The sequence below is a fragment of the Chenopodium album genome, chromosome 25 (genome assembly GCF_948465745.1).
Source record: "Chenopodium album chromosome 25, dcCheAlbu1.1, whole genome shotgun sequence".
In the NCBI taxonomy this organism is placed as follows: domain Eukaryota; kingdom Viridiplantae; phylum Streptophyta; class Magnoliopsida; order Caryophyllales; family Amaranthaceae; genus Chenopodium; species Chenopodium album.
This window is the reverse complement of record NC_137858.1, coordinates 29,109,751-29,128,236: the sequence shown is the minus strand read 5'-3', so window position 1 is coordinate 29,128,236 and position 18,486 is coordinate 29,109,751.

Sequence of the window (18,486 nt, the reverse complement as noted above, 5' to 3'; positions counted from 1 at the left end):
TAGGGTTTACGCGGAAAAGACACATACTACACCCGTGTCACATCAGGTTTCCCGTGTCACGGGATTTCATTCCGTCAGACGGGAGTGAATCCCGTGACGCGGGGATTCCTGCCGTGACGCGGGACAGTTTTGTCATTTTCTCCGTTTAAATTCATTTTAAACCCTAATTTCATTCATCTTTTAAGTGCCGATTGATAATTTCGGGCCATTTTCTGATTTATTAATTTTGGGCTAAAAATAAGAAAATAATTAAAAAGAAATAAATAAAAGGTTTGGGCCAAAAATAAACAATAAAAAGAAGGTTTTGGGCTGAAATTAAAAACTACGCTTTTACCAAACACCAAGACTGATCCATGGATTATTCAGAAATACGAATTTAATTAAATATGATTTTTAAGCACTCTCGGGATTAAATAGTGAACCCGACCAATAGTGACGGTGAAAGGTTGTTCATCATCGGGTTTGGTTTTGGGGAGACATTTTTAGATGTCTACAGAAGCCCCCACTTTGACTGAGTTTGTAGAAACGTAAGTTTCGAAAACGATAGTTAAAGTAGTCGATAGGGACGGAGAATGACTTAAGACGTTCTGCGATCTTAAATCACTCTGTATACGCCGATACCTGCAGAAAAATGTTAGTTCTACAGATAAAAGAATAAAGGGATAGAATACGTATCTGACACCAGTGTATCGGTGACAAATGATGCTTGGTATCTTCCTATGCTTGAAGGAATCCACCGGATGATGTTTCGCTGAAATACTTTCCATGCCTGAGGAAAGCCGACTGATGATTTTGATAGCTTTCTATGCTTGAAGAAACCTACCGAATAACATTTTCCATGCTTGAGGAAAATCGACAGATGATTTTGGCGATTTTCTATGCTTGAAGAAATCCACCGATAATACTTTCCATGCTTGAGGAAAGCCGACAGATGAACACTTTCCATGCTTGAGGAAAGTCGACAGATAAAAAATTTCCATGCTTGAGGAAAGTTGACAGATAAAAACTTTCCATGCTTGAGGAAAGTCGATGAATGAATACTTTCCATGCTTGAGGAAAGTCGATGAATGAATTAATCGCTAACTTCTTCGTGTTGAGAGATGACAACGACCGACAATTTTCCATGCTTGAGGAAAAATTTGTCTATTGAAATCACAAGTCTCTGTGTATCGAGAACCTTGCGCCGGAATAATAGTGGTTTGATTGTCCCCGAACGTGGGCCGTAGATAATTTACCGTGAAGTCGACTTTTCCGACCTTGTTCGGTGTTTAAAATATCGAAAAATAGACTTTGATGCTTGCTAGGGGTAAAACAGTAATTTTAGCACCCTTTAAATACCAGTTAGAATAGTCCGCGTAATCTCAGCGAAAAATTAACTGCCCAAAAACTGCGGAAAATCGTGCAATTTTAGTCAAAAGAGCCAGGAATATTCACTGACAGCATCGAGGAATGTGCAGGACACGCGCAAAATCATCGTGTCATGAAGGAAATCTGCCGTGACACGGGATTCAGTCCCGTCGTGCGGTACATTATCCCGTGACGTGGGATTTTGAATGTTGCAGAACTGTGCTTTTGAACGCCAGTATTTATGCGCGCCACGTCAGATATTAACCGTTACATGATAACGGACCCCGTGGCGTGGGAAACGGGGTGCGTAACTGTCATAATTCGAGCTTTAAATTCAATCTCCTGCTTCACCGTTTCCACCATTTCTTCATACATCTCCTTTCCCCATTTTCAATTTAGCTCACACAAATCATCGCACCACCATTAAAAACACCGGCACATGTCTGCCGTCGCCGTGACACGACACCACAAACCGTTACACGGCGGATTTCTTCGCCTGTCTGCTGCGGTGTACTGCTGCTGCTGCTGTTCGGAGTCGACTGCTTACTGTTGTCGCCGCTAGGGGAAGCCACCGCTGCTCTCGCTGGAGCTCCGTCGATTCCCAGCTTCACCGTGACACGGGAGCTGCAAACCGTGTCACGGCGGTTTTGACCGTGTCGCGGCAGGCTGCTGCTGTCTTCACGGTTTTTCGAGCTTTTGGAGCTCAAATCTTCATCAATCTTGCTCTAATTTTTTGCTAATTCCCCCATTTTCGATTCTCCACAAGGATCTATGTAAGTTTCCTTTCATTTTTGCCTCAAATTTGCTTCAAATGAATAATTTCATGTAAAAACCCTTAAAAATCAATTTGGGGATTTTTGATTTTGAGGTTATATGTCACAATTGTTGCCATGAATTTGCTTGTATATGTATGTATGTGTGTTTGTGAGAAATTGGAGACAAAAATTGCATGATTTGGTGGAGAATTGAACAAAACACCATTTTTGGGTACTACTTTTTGTGAAATGATGTTCTTGTTGTTCATGTTATTTCTTTGCACTTGAAATGGTGAAATATTGGCGGTAAATCTCGTAAAATACGTCATGATGTGTTGATCCATTGTTTTTGTGCAATTTTGAAATATATTTTTGTGTACGTACTATATTGTCATGGAGAACATAGTATCATGCGGCTAGGAGAACTGTAGTATTAGTTTATCATGGAGAAACTTAATACTAGTAATAATTCTATTATTTTGCTAATTTTTAGCCTTGAGGTAAAAATTTAGCGTATAACAGAAAATGCAACCGGAGATAATTGATAAGCCCTTTTTGAATAAATAAATAAATAAATAACTTAGGCAATGATGCTAAGCATTTAGATTTTTATTTTGAAATAGCATGCCTAGACGGCGGGATTGCGATCTTTCCACACGTGGCCGGCGTCAGGCTTTTCGGGAGGACACTCCCACAGTTCCTGAGGGCGTGGAGGACGAGGTCTTAGAGACCGAGCCGCGCGCTTCTTCGAGTAGGGGTAGATGGGTTCCACCTCCATGGACACCCGATGAGTTGGTTTTCTGTCGTGAGAACCACGTTTCTCACCGTCCACTTGCCGGCATAGTCGATGGCACGTTTCGCCATCATGGATCCGGAGCTGGAGATTTGATTCCTCGACTGCATGATATTATCACGAGGGATCCTGTTACGAATGCCTTGTGGGTATCTGCTGGTTTAGTGGACTTCTATTCGGCGGTCGTAGGGTTTCGCAGTCCCCGGGGTTGCGGCCCGACAGTTGTTCGTGCATTGTTGGAGTATTTCTGGGATACTACCAACACTTTTCATTTTTCTTGGGGGGAGATGACAGTGACCCCTCTGGACTTCAGCATGATTACCGGTCTGCGCTTCACCGATCAGGTCGTACGACAGCTTCCTGACCTTAGCTGGGGGGCGGCTGAGGTAGCAGATCTGTTGGGTCCGATCGTTCAGTATATTAGGACTCGGCCGGTACCTCGAGGTGGTCCGAGGAGCGGGCGATCAGAGCTGGCTTCCGTTCTGGCCCAGGGTTTTGACATGGAGGAGACGTCTCCTGAGCAGCGAGTGCAGATCTTCATTTTGATTCTGATTTCTATGACTCTTTCTCCTGATAGGAGTTCACGCGCGCTCGTTTGCTATCTTCCTTCTTTAGTCAGGATCAACGAGATAGGATCCCTTAGCTGGGCTAGCCTTGGATATGCAGATCTTCTCTTGTCGCTACGTCATGGCTGCAGGCAGCTGAATGACCAGTCCCCCGTGACTGTTTACGGCTGATGGAGAGTCGTAGAGGTGACGATCTTTCCTCTTCTTGTTTTGCTCCAATCTGTTTGACTCATGTGCTCATAGATTACTTTTTCATTGCAGCTTTGGTTCTATGAGTATTTCCCGGGATTGGCCCCTCGTCGACGTCGTGGAGCGGTCCATGACTTCCCTGTTGGAGATAGCTGGCGTGACCGAGGCGAGTCACGAGTGGAGTCTGTCTCTATGCTGCGCGAGTTGTTACGCCGAGGCACCTCTTCTGTTGGCGTAAGAATTGATTTTGCAGCCTGCCATTCTTTATCTTGACGTCATTTTCAGCATCTCATTACAACTTTTTATGGTTTTCAGGTGGCTATTGACGTCCAGTATCGGCCTTGGGCTAGGATGACTGACCTTCCTGAGGCCTTGCAGCTTTCGACGTGCCGTACTGTTTTTGTCGGTACTGGTCTCTTTGTTTGGTATCTTGGAGAGCGTCTCGTTCGCTAGCACAGTGATGATCGCTTTGTGGTGCCTTTGCCTCCACCAGAGTCGATCTTGGACTCACGGTTGCTTAGGGAGTTGATAAACAGAGGAGAGCGGTTCACTTTTCCTTGGCAGGGGCTCGTGCACATGGAGGGTGATTACTCGCGGGACGTGCTTCCCCTTTTGGATCCTCCACCCCGTCTTCCCGAGGTATGGTTTCTTTTGAGAATTTTGTCACTAGTCTCCGTTTAAATCGTCGAATAACCTGATTATTCGATCGTATTTTCAGACGACTGTTCATCCTGTGGGGAGGATTGAGGTGCCACCTCAATCTGTCCGTTACCCGGGGCCTATTGGTATTACTGAGGACCACATTGCTGACGCGCCAGAGGGTTACAGACAGGCGCAGGAGTCTTTGCCTGACGTGTTCGAGCCGGTAAGCTTTTGACATATTGTTCACCCTTTTTAATACCTCTTGTTACTGATTTTCCTTTGTTTTGTTCTCAGCCTACTCACCTGGAGATGATGGGATTCATGAAGCTAGTTGACGCTTTGAAGTATTTCATCATCAAGCTTCAGCGTGGCGCGAGTTGTCGAGGCGGTTCTAGCGATGTTCTTGAGGTATGTTCACCTTTTTATTTTTACCATTTGTTCTATCTTGCATCATTGACATATTTGATTTCGTGTTTTTCAGGAGTGACGGAGGTCCCGATCGCGCTCGAGGCATAGAGACTCGGACGAGGGGGAGCCTAGTCGTGGCAGACGATCTCCAGGGGTTCGTCGGCATTCTCGGTCTCAGCGGGAGCCTCCGCTTTCTCAGCCGTCTCGTGAGGCTCAGTGGCAGCAGCCTCAGCCTTCCCAGCTGTTCCAGCACTTTCAGGGTCAGTGGCAGCAGCATTCATTTTCACAGCCTTCACAGTCTGAGTTCACTCCAGTCATCACTCCTGTGGATCGGGGCTTATATTCAGCTCCATTGTCCGGGGCGATGCCTTCACCGGTGCCTGGCTTGTTTTCAGTTCCACTGTCTGGGACGATGTCTTCACCGACGCTTCCTACTACTTGGAGTCAGTCTACGTCGTTTACCAGCTGGACGGGCCCTGCCTTGACCATGTTCTACTGGAGCTATTGGGACTAGTAGAGACACTACTCCTCGTACTCGGATGATGGAGGGACTCTTTGGTTCTCAGCCCCCGTATACTCAGGATATTCAGGCTGGAGATGATACTGATACTAGTTCTAGAGATTTTTGACCGAGGGTTTATATTTTGTACTTTGCTTGATGATTTTTGACACTATCTATGTACTATGACTTACTTTGTATATTTTATTCACACTCTATGCTTTTGATTTTATTTAATGGGTATGTTAGTGTGTGCTTGAGACTGATTGTGTGTGACTGTGTGTTTATTAACAACGCGAAAAAAAACCGTTATTTTTCGTAAGTGGAGGGTACCGACCTTCTCCCAAAAGAAAAAAAAACAAAAGAAAAAAGAGATAGAAAAAAAGGCTAATTTTACAACTTCCCCAGAATAAAAATGGAACGAGGTTAATAACTTCCCCAAAATAGAATGAAATAAAATGGAGCAAGTTTAACAACTTCCCCAAAAATAAAATAAAAAAGGAGCAAATAAAATAAAATATGATAAAATAAAAACTTCCCCAAAAATAAAAATAAAAATAAAAAGGGAGAATTTTATTGGGAATAAAACTCTCGAAATAAGAGTGGAAGATAAACGGTAAACAAAAATATCCGGAAAAATAGGTCAAGGATAAAAAATAGAAAGCGCGTGCGCACCGTGACACGTTTCATTGTACCGCGTCACGGTAAGATGTCCCGTGACACGGTATGGATTCCCGTGTCATGGTGGGAATTCCCGTGTCACGGTGGAAATTCCCGTGTCACGGTGATAAAAAAACTGCAGCCGCGTATTATACGCGTGTAACTTGATAAAGTTTTCCACGTCCTGACCCTTTTCTCCTATAAAATACAACCCATAATTCATGATATGCATAATTACAAAATACAAAATAATTAGAATTTTATATTTCAATAATAATGTCTCAGAATTTTGATAACATATTGCGTGATTGGTCATATTCTTTGACTAATGCTGACAAAAGAGAATTGGAGTTGTTTTATGTGAGAGGTTTATTAGCCCTGAGACATGTCGCGATTGAACATGATTTTCTTAGGGCAGCCTTAGATTACTGGAGTCCAGAAACTCATTGCTTTAAGTTTGATTATGATGAACTCTGCCCCCTATCGGAGGAATTTGGTGCCATCTTTGGCTTTCCTGCTAGGAATCTCGTTGCCATGCCTACTCTGCGCGAATATTATTACCAGGATTTTGAACGTCATCTGAATCTGACAGATCCTAATTTGAATAGGATTGTGTGCGGTAATGAAGTAGATCTAGAAAAGCTTGCAAATTTATATTTTAATCGCCCTGTCTCTGAGTCATATCATGTATAATGTAGAAGGGCTTATATTTTTTGCATGTTTAGCAAGCTTTTATTTGGAAACGGTAGGATAGGACATGCTTGTTTAGCGTCTGTGCTTGAACATGTTGAATCTGGAAGATCCCCTATGCCAACTTGTCTTGGAGAAACTTTGTGCGGCCTTGACGAAGCAAAATCTGACCGGAAAGCCATCAAGAAGGGCTCTCTAGTACTGCTACAGGTAAATACGGCCTCTAGTTAGCCCCCGTGACATCTGGCAGGCACCGTGTCACGGTGGTGCTTTGCCGTGACACGGTACAGTCTGCCGTGTCACGGTAGAAATCTGCCTTTTTTTTTTTTTTTTTTTTTTTTTTTTTTTACGGAACTGAACTGACTCCTTTTTGTTTTTTTTTTGTTTTTTTTGCAGATTTGGTTGATGGAGCGTTTAGAACTCTTTAAAGCCCCCGACGATATTGAAAAATATGGTCCCAATGATCTAGTCCGAAGGAAGAAAAATTACTCTGCAAACATGCCGTATGATGACTGGAAGGTGTTCTTTGCAAAGAGAGAATTTTCCATTCGATGGGTGGTGCCTTGGTGGAGACTTACTAGGATGGTTGGGACGCATGATACACCGTATTGCCGTATTCCTAGTATATCAAAGTTGACTTTTTATTGTCCTTCTCGAGTGATGCGACAATATGGACTTGAACAAGTAATTCCACGCTATAATGATAGTCCTCGTGAAGTATGATTGCATGAAAGTAATGTTCACAAGTATGAGCTCTATTGGATTGCAAGGCCTATGTGGACCGTTTCTGCGAGTGATCAAGCTCCTCCCCCCTTATCTAGTGCATACAAGGCATGGTTGAATCCTCGGAGTAGAAGGGAGAGGCTTGGATCACGTAAATTTGATATGAAGGAACGACTTGGAAGTAAGAAGGCGCCCCCTAAAGATCGTCTTGGTCCGAGTACACAAGGAATTGAGTTTAAAACTCCTATAATGCCTAAGAAGAAGACTTATGTGAAAGGAAAGGGTAAAGAAAAGATGGTTTATAGGGAAAAGCAACCTAAGAACTATAAGAGGGATGAAAGGGGTGAGAGTTCAACAAGAGGTGTGACGGTTCGGGCTACAAGGGACACACTAATGGTGAAGGCCGACTTAGTGGAAAAGAAAGATGAGGCTTCGAAAGTGAAGAAGGATTAGACCAATATTGCTTTGCTTTTATGATTTTAAGTTTTAATTTTTAAATAAGGCGTATGATGCCAATAATTGTAGTCACATTTATTTCAATAATAATAGCATATTTATTTTTGCCTTAATTAAAAATTACAATGACTTTTTTTTTTTTTTTTTTTTTTAATCCGAGTCAAGAAGTCGGACGCAATGGAAGAATAATAATAATTGTCGAATAAAGTATTCGAAAAGCAACAAAAATAACAAAATTTACAACATCGCATTGCCGTGTCACGGAAAAATCTGCCGTGTCACGGTTAATCAAAGTGTGTCACGGTAAAATTTGGAGTGTCGCGGTTGCAGTTCGAGTGGCGCAGCGTTAGTAATCAAAGAACAGATCTGCCGTGACGCGGTAGTTTCTGCCGTGACATGGTGATTTCTGCCGTGTCACGGTGGGTTCTGCCGTGTCACGGTAGATTTTACCGTGGCGCGGTGGCTTCTACCGTGTCACGGTGGATTCTCCTTTGTAATTTTGTTGCGTTTTTCTGCCTTGTGTGCCATATTTAGTTGACGAAGAAGGGATTTTTGTTTTTAAAGTGGTCGGGCCCCCTTGAGGGGTTGCCTACGTATCCTTAAAAAGGAATCAGGCCAAACGTAGCTCTATTGGGTCATGAACCCATGCAACTAGGCATAAAACTTCTTGAGTTGATCCAAATTGGTTAAGTTGTGGAACCTGTTACCATCCATGTCTACCAATTGTGCTGCTCCGCCAGACAAAATAGATTTGACAATATATGGACCTGACCAGTTCGGTCTAAATTTTCCTCTTGGATCGAGCACGTTTTTGCGAAGTGCTTTAAGTACCAAATCACCTTCCTTGATATTCCTAGTCTTGACTTTTTTATTAAAATGTCGTGCCATACGCTGTTGGTAGGTTTGGACGTGATGCAAAGCGGCCAAGCGTTTTTCGTCAAGTAAGACTAGTTCATCATATCTCGCTATAATCCAGTCGACTTCATCTAATTGGCTTTCCAATGCAATTCGTAGAGAAGGGATTTCGAGCTCTATTGGTTGTACGGCTTCGACTCCATAGACCAAAGAGAAGGGGGTAGCCCCCGTTGATGTACGAACAAAAGTTCGATAACCCCAAAGGGCGAAATGTAGCTTGCTCGGCCAATCCTTATAATTTTCCATCATCTTTTCGATGATAGTTTTCACATTTTTGTTAGCCAATTCGACTGCACCATTTGTTTGTGGTCTGTAGGGTGATGATCTGTGATGCTTGATATGATATTTCTTTAATAATTCTGCGCACTCGGCTTGGAAGTGTGTCCCATTGTCACTAATCATTTCATGAGGTACCCCATAGCGGCATATGATGTTCTTCTCAATGAATTGAGCTACATGTTTTGCTGTTAACTTAGCATATGAGGCAGCTTCGACCCATTTAGTGAAATAGTCGATTGCTACGAGGATGAATTCATGTCCTCCTTGTCCTGGTGGCGTTATTTTGCCGATGATGTCAATACCCCAAGTAGAGAAAGGCCATGGGGAAGTGTATGTGTAAAGAAGCGAAGGTGGAACGTGCTGCAAATTTGCGTAGACTTGACACTTCATACATTTCTTGACGTATTCGTGACAATCTCTCTCCATAGTAGTCCAATAATATCCTTGTCGTTGAATCTTTTGGACTAACATCTTAGAATTCATATGCGTTCCACATATTCCGGCATGAAGGTTCTCCATGGTCTTATGTGTTTCTTTTCCAGCTATGCACAAGAGATTTCTCCCTAGTGCAGTCCTTTTGTGGAGTTCTCCCCTGATGAGCACATACTGTGAGGCCAGGAGCCTCAAAGCACGACATGCCCTTTTATCAGTGTTAGGAGGATATTCACCCTTGGTTACGTAGTTAAGGATATCTATATACCATGGTTCTTCATCTTCTTCTTGTGATTCTTGTTCATCATCAAGTGCATGAACATAGGCTGGCTCATATCTTCGCTCTTTAGTTAGTGGCATCCTGATCGTGTCTGTCGGAATGCGCACCATTGATGCTAGCTTTGCCAATGCGTCAGCAAATTGGTTTTCTTCTCTAGGCAAGTATGTGTATTCCACTTCATCTAGTTGCTCCGTGAGAGTTTCCAGATGAGCTTGATACGTAGCGAGACTTTCACTTCTCACTTTCCATCTCTTAGAGATCTGGTTAATGATTAGTGATGAATCACCGTAAATTCTGAGCTTCTTAATTCCCAAGGCCACCGCTGTTTCTAATCCCAAAATGCATGCTTCATACTCTGCAGCATTGTTGGTGACATCAAAGTCGAGTTTCATGGAAATTGGGATGTGTTCTTCACTGGGTGATACAAGCAAGACCCCTACACCACACCCTCTTTGGTTTGAAGCTCCATCGAAATAGAGCGTCCATCTATCGTCTTCAGTCATAAGTAGGTCTTCATTAGGGAAATCATACTCATCTTCTTCTTTCTCAACTTCTTCAAGTGGAAAGTCCGCTAAGAAGTCAGAGACCGCAGAACCTTTGATAGCCTTTTGTGGTACGAATTTCAAATCAAATTGAGCAAGGTTGACAATCCATCTTGACAATCTACCATTGAGTGTTGCTTTTTCGAACAAGTATTTGAGAGGATCCATCTTGGACACGACATGTACTGTATGAGTAAGCATGTAATGCCTTAATTTCTGTGCGGCCCACACAAGTGCGAGACACAACTTCTCAAGTAATGTGTATCGTGTCTCATATCCTTGAAGCTTCTTGCTCAAATAGTAGATTGCATTCTCCTTGCTTTCAATCTCTTGTGCTAGCATTGCCCCCATCGTTTCTCTTGTGACCGTAAGGTAGAGTCGAAGAGGAAAGTCAGGCATTGCTGGTGCTAGCACAGGTGGATTTGACAGGTACTCTTTGATCTTGTTGAAAGCTTTTTGGCAATCGTCATCCCATGTGACTGGAACGTTCTTCTTGAGTTTTTTGAATATAGGTTCACATATCGCTGTGAGTTTGGATATGAACCTACTTATGTATTGCAACCTTCCAATAAAGCCTCGAATCTCCTTCTCAGACTTGGGTGGTGGCATGGCCATGATTGCTTTGACTTTCGTGGGATCTATTTCAATCCCTCGAGAACTGATCACATAGCCAAGCAATTTGCCTGATGTAACTCCGAATGCACACTTTGCTGGATTTAATCTCATGTTGTACTTGCGGAGTCTTTCAAAGAACTTGCGAAGTGCAATGATGTGGCCTGGGCGATCTTTTGATTTGACGATCATATCATCAACATAGACTTCCACCTCTTTGTGCATCATATCATGTAACAATGCTGTGGCTGCTCTTTGGTAGGTGGCACCCACGTTTTTCAACTCGAATGGCATTACCGTATAGCAATATGTTCCCCACTGTGTGATGAATGTGGTTTTCTCCATGTCTTCCTCGGCCATAAGCACTTGGTTATATCCAGCATAACCATCCATGAAGGAAAGGAGTGCATGGTTTTCTGTGTTGTCGACCAGAATGTCAATGTGAGGTAGAGGGAACCCATCTTTTGGACTTGCTTTATTGAGATCCCTGTAATCAACACACATTCTGACCCTTCCATCCTTCTTTGGGACTGGAACCACATTAGCTATCCATTCCAGATACTTGGACACTTTGATGAAACCTGCAGCTAGTTGCTTTCTGATTTCTTCTTTGATCTTGAGAGCCACATCCGGCTTCATACGACGCAACTTTTGCTTGACGGGCTTCATACCTGGAATGAGTGGTATAGTATGTTGCGCAATATCCCTGTCAATACCTGGCATGTCTTGATAAGACCAAGAAAATACATCAACAAATTCACTAAGTAAGTTAATTAACTCTTTGCGTTCTTCTTGACTTAGTGTTAATCCAATTTTTACTTCTTTGGTAGTCGTATCATTGGAAATATTGATTGTTTCTGTATCTTCGATAATTGCCGTTTTATTATCATGTTCTTCCATTGCTTTTATTATTTATTTGTCATTTTTATCATTAGCAAAGCAATATTGATCAGGGTTGGGGGCATGACACACATCGTAAGCAAAGGTACTCATTTCATTGAAATCATTGGTTATTACATCAAGGAGGGCAAGGTCAGCTGCGACCTCGCCAGAATTAGAAAGGGAAGACTCAACAAGAGGCTCAACACTAGGGGGAACTACAGAAAAGGACTCGATAGTAGAAAGGGGGTCGGCCTTAGATCCTAGGGGTTCATTAACAGGTTCAAACTCGAACTCGGACCTAGACGATTCAGGTTCATCAAACATGGGGCCTTCGCCAGTGGTTACTTCATGTTTTTCTCCATTTGGCTTGGTAACCTTCACCGTCCTGCTCCATCCTTTCGGAGAACCATCAGCTAGGGCAATTAACTCCAAAGGATCAAAATCTTTGCTTGACACGACCGCTTAAATGAGCGCAGAGTCGTCATTGTTGGTGTGCCTAGGTTCATTCTTTTCCAACCCGTAAAGAAGACTAATACTCATATCATCGGAACCTGGGCTGGTTGGTTCTTCAGCTGTTGAGGAGACATCAACTTCGTCAATGAAGTCACAATCCATGAACACCTCAAAACCCGGTTCACGTTTCCCCTTGTAGATGAGAGGTTCAGGAAATTCGTAGCACGGGAAGTTCTCTCCTTCCTTGACGAATTGACCATTGAGCGTAAGGGGATAAGGATTTATAGTCATCTCCTTGTTCTATTTCAAGCTGCGTTCCGAGCAACCATCTTGATCACAGCTTGTTTCATATCTTCCTTTGTTGGTATGAATCCCAGGCCAAAGGTGTCCTTCTTTAACGAGCCTGGATGGCCCCAAAGTTCAGCTATCCTCTTTTTGATGCCAAGGGTCATCCCAAGAAAATTCCCTTGTTTCTTCATAATTGCATTGATGTTGTCTTTAGAATAAGGTTCAAACTCGAGGTGGCACTTTTCATCTTCCTCGATCATAAGCACATCTTCTAGAGAAAACCCCCAGAGATCCTCATCTTCCTCCTCATGCTCGACATGAACGATGGGGGTATCAATGACTTGAATACGCATGGGAGAGGCATCAATGGTGATCGGAACTCCTCCAACTATAGCCTTAACTTTCTGGTGCAGTGATGATGGGATCGCCTTCAACTCATGAAGCCAAGGGCGACCTAACAATATGTTGAAAGAAGCCTTGATGTCCACCACCTGAAACTTGGTGCGACGTTCAATGGCTCCAGTAGTGATATTCAACATGATAGTACCCACGGCTTGACGGCGAGTATTATCATAAGCTCGGATCCCCTGAGTAGAGGGAATTAATTCTTCATCTTTTATGCCCAACTTCTTTGTAGTACGCAATGGGCATACATTGATTGCTGAGCCATTATCAACTAGGCTCATGGGAATATTCATCTGCCTACACACCACAGTAAGGTGTAGGGATTTGTTATGTTGATCCCCTTTCGGGGGTAAATCCTTATCAGAAAAGGAGATCAAGTTACTAGGACTTGGCAATTCAGTAGTGAGAAAGCTGACTAGTCCTTGAGGAGTCATGTCACTATCAACTCCTATCTTCACAAGAGCATTCATCACAGCCTTCCGATGCTCATGAGACGTAGCCAACAGCTTCCAAACATTCATTTCCACCTTGGTTTTCTGCAATTGTTTGATCACATCGTTGCTTACAGGGTCGATGGGATCAACTATTGGTTGTGCTTGCGGTGGAGGTGTAGGTGGAGTGGGTTGTTGTAACCTTCCAGTTCTAGTGAGAACCTTGACTTTAGGGTCCCCCCAAACATCTTCGCTATCTTGCAGATTGACAGCGCCAAGAGATGAACAAACTATGTCTTTGAGATAGACGTCTTCATCATCGCTATCCCAAATTCCGTTAACTTCTTCACAGCTTGAAATAAAAACAACTTCTGGTAAAGGTTCATCCATAGGTTGGATGAGTATTGACGGATCAAAGGAGACTTCATCTCCCATGATAGCCAAAGCATCAGAAAGAGGACCTGTTTGAATATTAGGCTTCTTGCCCCCGGAGGGACAGGAAGCTGATTAGCATCAATCAAGTCTTGGATCGCATCCTTCAACTTCCAACACTTCTCAGTAGTATGACCTTTGCCTTGATGGAATTTGCAATGAGCATTGGGGTCATAACTAGCAGCCCTATTCTCTGGTCGAGGTTCTGGAAAAGGTCCAATTGGCATAATCAGTCCTTGACTATGCAAGCGATCAAAAGCGGCATCATACGTCATTCCCAAAGGCGTGTAAACCCTCCTTGGCCTTTGGAATCTCTGAGGGGCAGCATTAAGAGCCAGCACATCATTGATATTGACATTGTTGGTAGCATTATTGGGCTTGGAAGACGAAGAAGAAGGACTGTCGTTCTTCTTGTTTTTCCAAGTGTTGTTGTTATTATTGTTGTTGCTACCAGCAGTCTTCATCAGTTCATCTTCGATATTGATCCCAATATCGTATACAGCTTCAAAAGCAGCGGCAGGAATTTCAAGTGTTGCTTATACTTATGAGTCAGGTTTGCAATAAATAGGCGAACCATCTCTTTCTCCTTGGGAGGATCCACCAAGAGTGCAGCTGTTTCCCTCCACCAGCTTAGATAAGTAGTGAAGCCTTCATTCTCTTTCTGTTTGAGAATGGAGAGTTCACGTTCAGAAGTTTTGGTTTGGATGTTACACTTGTAACGGTTCATGAAACTTTCAGTAACGTCCTCCCAAGTTGCAACGTGCTTGGATTCCAAAGAGTAGAACCATTGTTGACAGGCATGCTCCAGGGAAAGAGGGAACACAGTAGGGAAGAGTGTCACATCTAACCCCTTAAGAGCCATGGTTGCAAAAAAGGCTTTCAAATGAAACATAGGGTTATCAGTAGGCTTGAACTTGGGAATCTCAGCAGTAGAAAACTTCTCAGGAAGCCTGTCCCTTATGTTCAGAGAGGTGGCAGGTTGTTCTACATAGGTAAACTCTTCAGAGATCTTACTCATTTGTTTTCTGATTTTGTCTATCGCAGCTACAGCGGCATTGCTTTGATTGTTTTGCTCTACCGTGTGAACCCTGGTAGTGAGTGCTTCCATCATAGCAGATAACCTGTCAATGGCATTGTTAATGTTTTCCATATCTTCCTTAGTGGCCATTGGTTGAAAGTAAATGGGAGATGGATTTCGTGGGGATGCTTGTGGCGGTTTTCTTGTACGCCTCTTAGGTTGTTGAGGTAGCGACTCAAACCGTAACAGTCTACCTCTGCTTCTTGACCAAGTGCTGTGACATTGAAATAAACGCACGTTTAATGACTAGACTTATCCTTAACCCATCCGGAAAATAAGAAGGGAAAGAAGAAAAAAGTTTTGAAAACAAAGAAAGCATGTATGGGAGGATACCATCCGACTTACTCCTAAAAAAAAACGGAAAAAAGACGCAAGACTTTCCTAATGTACGGTCACGAACAAAATAGTGTATGACTCGAGGAAAAGTGTGTGAACCCGACACGACTTGTGAGTGATTAAGTGAGGTTATGGACACGTGTTATGACCGTACAGCTATACATGACACGAAGCTGGACACATAAACCACATACGTACATACACAGAACCAAAAATGGACTGACGGGACATTATCCTGGGCACCGTGCCACGGTGCTGACTGTCGTGACACGGTACAGTCCACCGTCAGACTGTAGAAAGTCCCGTGTCACGGCACTGTTCACCGTGTCACGGCTGACTTGCTGTGATGCGGTGCTCAGTTCCAGGCCTTTTGTGACGTTTTTCCAGATTTTAATCGATTTTATGGTCCGTACTAATTACTAAGTGGAAATAAAAACCCTCGGTCATAGATTAGTCCAAAAACAAAATGAACAAACACATGTGTGTTAGTACCAAATAAACCACGTAGCATTTAGTCACGATGATGCAAAAAGTTTTGGGTGTCAAAAGGGTACCATGGTTAAGAGTTTGGACGTGTTAGCAAGGTAGCCTCCCTTGAGGGTGTATGCCAACGGGCAGCTCCGCGAGTTCGTGATGAAATCGAACTCGACTCCATGGTTTGGGTGGATTTAATAACTCGGATGAACCCTTATTGCAATGAGCGTTTTTGGGTTGATAGAGCTTAAATCCCCCAAGGCTAAGACGTATGTAGAACACATACGGTTTTTCAGAAAAATCGAAGAAAGTCGACTGTGAGAAGAGAAAATAAGCCACCGGGCTGATTTAAGGACTGCCGTGACACGGCAATGACCACCGTGTCACGGTGCAGTTCACCGTCAGACGGTAAACTGCACCGTGACACGGCAGTTTATGCCGTGACACGGCAGTCTGGAAATCTGACTGGTGCCCTGTTTTTCTTCGAACGCAATCAAGTTGTTCAATTTTTCCTACGGGACAGATCTAAATGCGACGTTAAAACGTCTATGCTTATGCAAAAATGCCAAATTAATCACAGGAATATTTTTCAAGAATCTTTCAAGTCTCATCCACTCATCTCAATTAAATACCGATCACTCAAATCGATAAATAACCAAGAATCCTCCCCAGTGGAGTCGCCAAATTGTAGGCGTCGTTCGAAGTGCCTCTACGTAAAAAGCATGTTGTGAATATGCTTGGCACTCATAGGAATTGGGAATTGACATATACGATTAGGGACACAATTAGGGACAAGGAAAGTAGGGAGCCGCCAACAAGTTTTAAGGAACTTGTAAACCGTTCACGGATCATTTAAGGCAACCACGAAAAGGGACAACGAAAGGCAACAACAATTCACCCGTGAAGGTTACACCCCATTCATAATCCATGAGATTACTAACTCCATATGGTTCGGAACCATGAAAGGAGGATCGGGGATGATGGTACGAAGTGAGTCATGGAGTCACATTCGCCCGTATTGGCCTCTACTCGATTCTTATTGTGAAAAGTATTCCTGTGATCTCAAAGGCATACAAACAAAATATTCAATTCGATCCAAACTATTATTATGCTAAATTGGTTGATTATTAAAGCAACATATAATTCTAAAATATTTGTGATCACTTGATTAAACAACAAGATTAAAAAGGAACCTAAACCGGTTGTCCAAATTATCTTATTAGGCGTGATTTTCAATTACATATTCCCTTTAAACATGCAATATGGTGATCAATAAATATAGAATAAAATAAACATTAATATTGGAAGCAATATAGCAATAAATCTAACAATATAAAATCGTTAGAAAAATAATAGAAATAAAAGGAACATGATTCCTTACTTTAATTTTGTTTGCTTGCTACTATAAAAACAATAAACGCGTTAGTAACTTCAAGGAAAATTAATTAAACAATAATTAAAATGGAATTAAATTAAATTAAAATAGAATATAATTGATTTGGGGCCAAACCCTCAAACAGTTCTACCTTTCACGCCGTGGTTTAAGGATAGAACCTCGGGTAAAGTATGGACTCCTTGGAGTGCTTAAGGAAGGTATTTTGAGAGAGAAGGGTAGGCTAGTGTTTAGGATAAAGCATAGAAGAGAAAATGAGAGAGCTGATTGATGCCCCGTACATCAGAAATGAGGGGGTATTTATAGAAAAAAAGTGCTGAGGGAACACACGGAACCCTAAAAAGATAAAACCCCCAAAAAAGTATCTCGTGACACGGTAAACTGTACCGTGACACGGGAAGCTCCACCGTCAGACGGGAGAGAACCCCGTGACACGGTGCAATGTTGCATGACGCGGGATGTTTTTTTAACAAACGGGGGAAGAAAACGCGTTAGGGTTTACGCGGAAAAGACACATACTGCACCCGTGTCACATCTGGTTTCCCGTGTCACGGGATTTCATACCGTCAGACGGGAGTGAATCCCGTGACGCGGGACAGTTTTGTCATTTTCTCCGTCTAAATGCATTTTAAACCCTAATTTCATTCATCTTTTAAGTGCCGATTGATAATTTCGGGCCATTTTCTGATTTATTAATTTTGGGCTAAAAATAAGAAAATAATTAAAAAGAAATAAATAAAAGGTTTGGGCCAAAAATAAACAATAAAAAAAGGTTTTGGGCTGAAATTAAAAACTTCGCTTTTACCAAACACCAAGACTGATCCATGGATTATTCAGAATTACGAATTTAATTAAATATGATTTTTAAGCACTCTCGGGATTAAATACTGAACCCGACCAATAGTGACGGTGAAAGGTTGTTCATCATCGGGTTTGGTTTTGGGGAGACATTTTTAGATGTCTACAAAGGTCGTTACCAGGAGGAGAGACTGTTGAGGTTGAGCTACAACCAGGTGATGCGAGTAGGACAGTAAGGGTTGGGGCCGATATGGATGTAGATACAAGATGTCACCTGATAAGCTTGTTGCGTGAGAATGCAGATGTTTTTGCATTTTCAGCAAGTGAAAATGCCGGGAATACATCCGGAAGTGATGGAGCATAAGTTGAATGTGGATAGAAAGTTCAAGCTGATAAGGCAGAAGAAGCGCAACTTCTCAACAGAAAAGATAGAGGCAATTCAGGCCGAGGTGAACAAGCTCTTAGCGGCAGGGTTCATTGAGCCTTGCACGTGTCCGGAATGGATGGCGAATGTGGTGATGGTGAGAAAGCCGACAGGGAAGTGGCGAATAGGTGTAGATTTTACAGATTTGAATAAGGCCTGCCCCAAGGATTGCTACCCATTACCTCGGATAGATAGGCTAGTTGACACAACCTCTGGACATGGTATGCTTAGCTTCTTGGATGCGTTCTCGGGTTATCAACAGGTCAGCCTGCACAAGGTTGACAGGGCCAAAAAAGCTTTTATA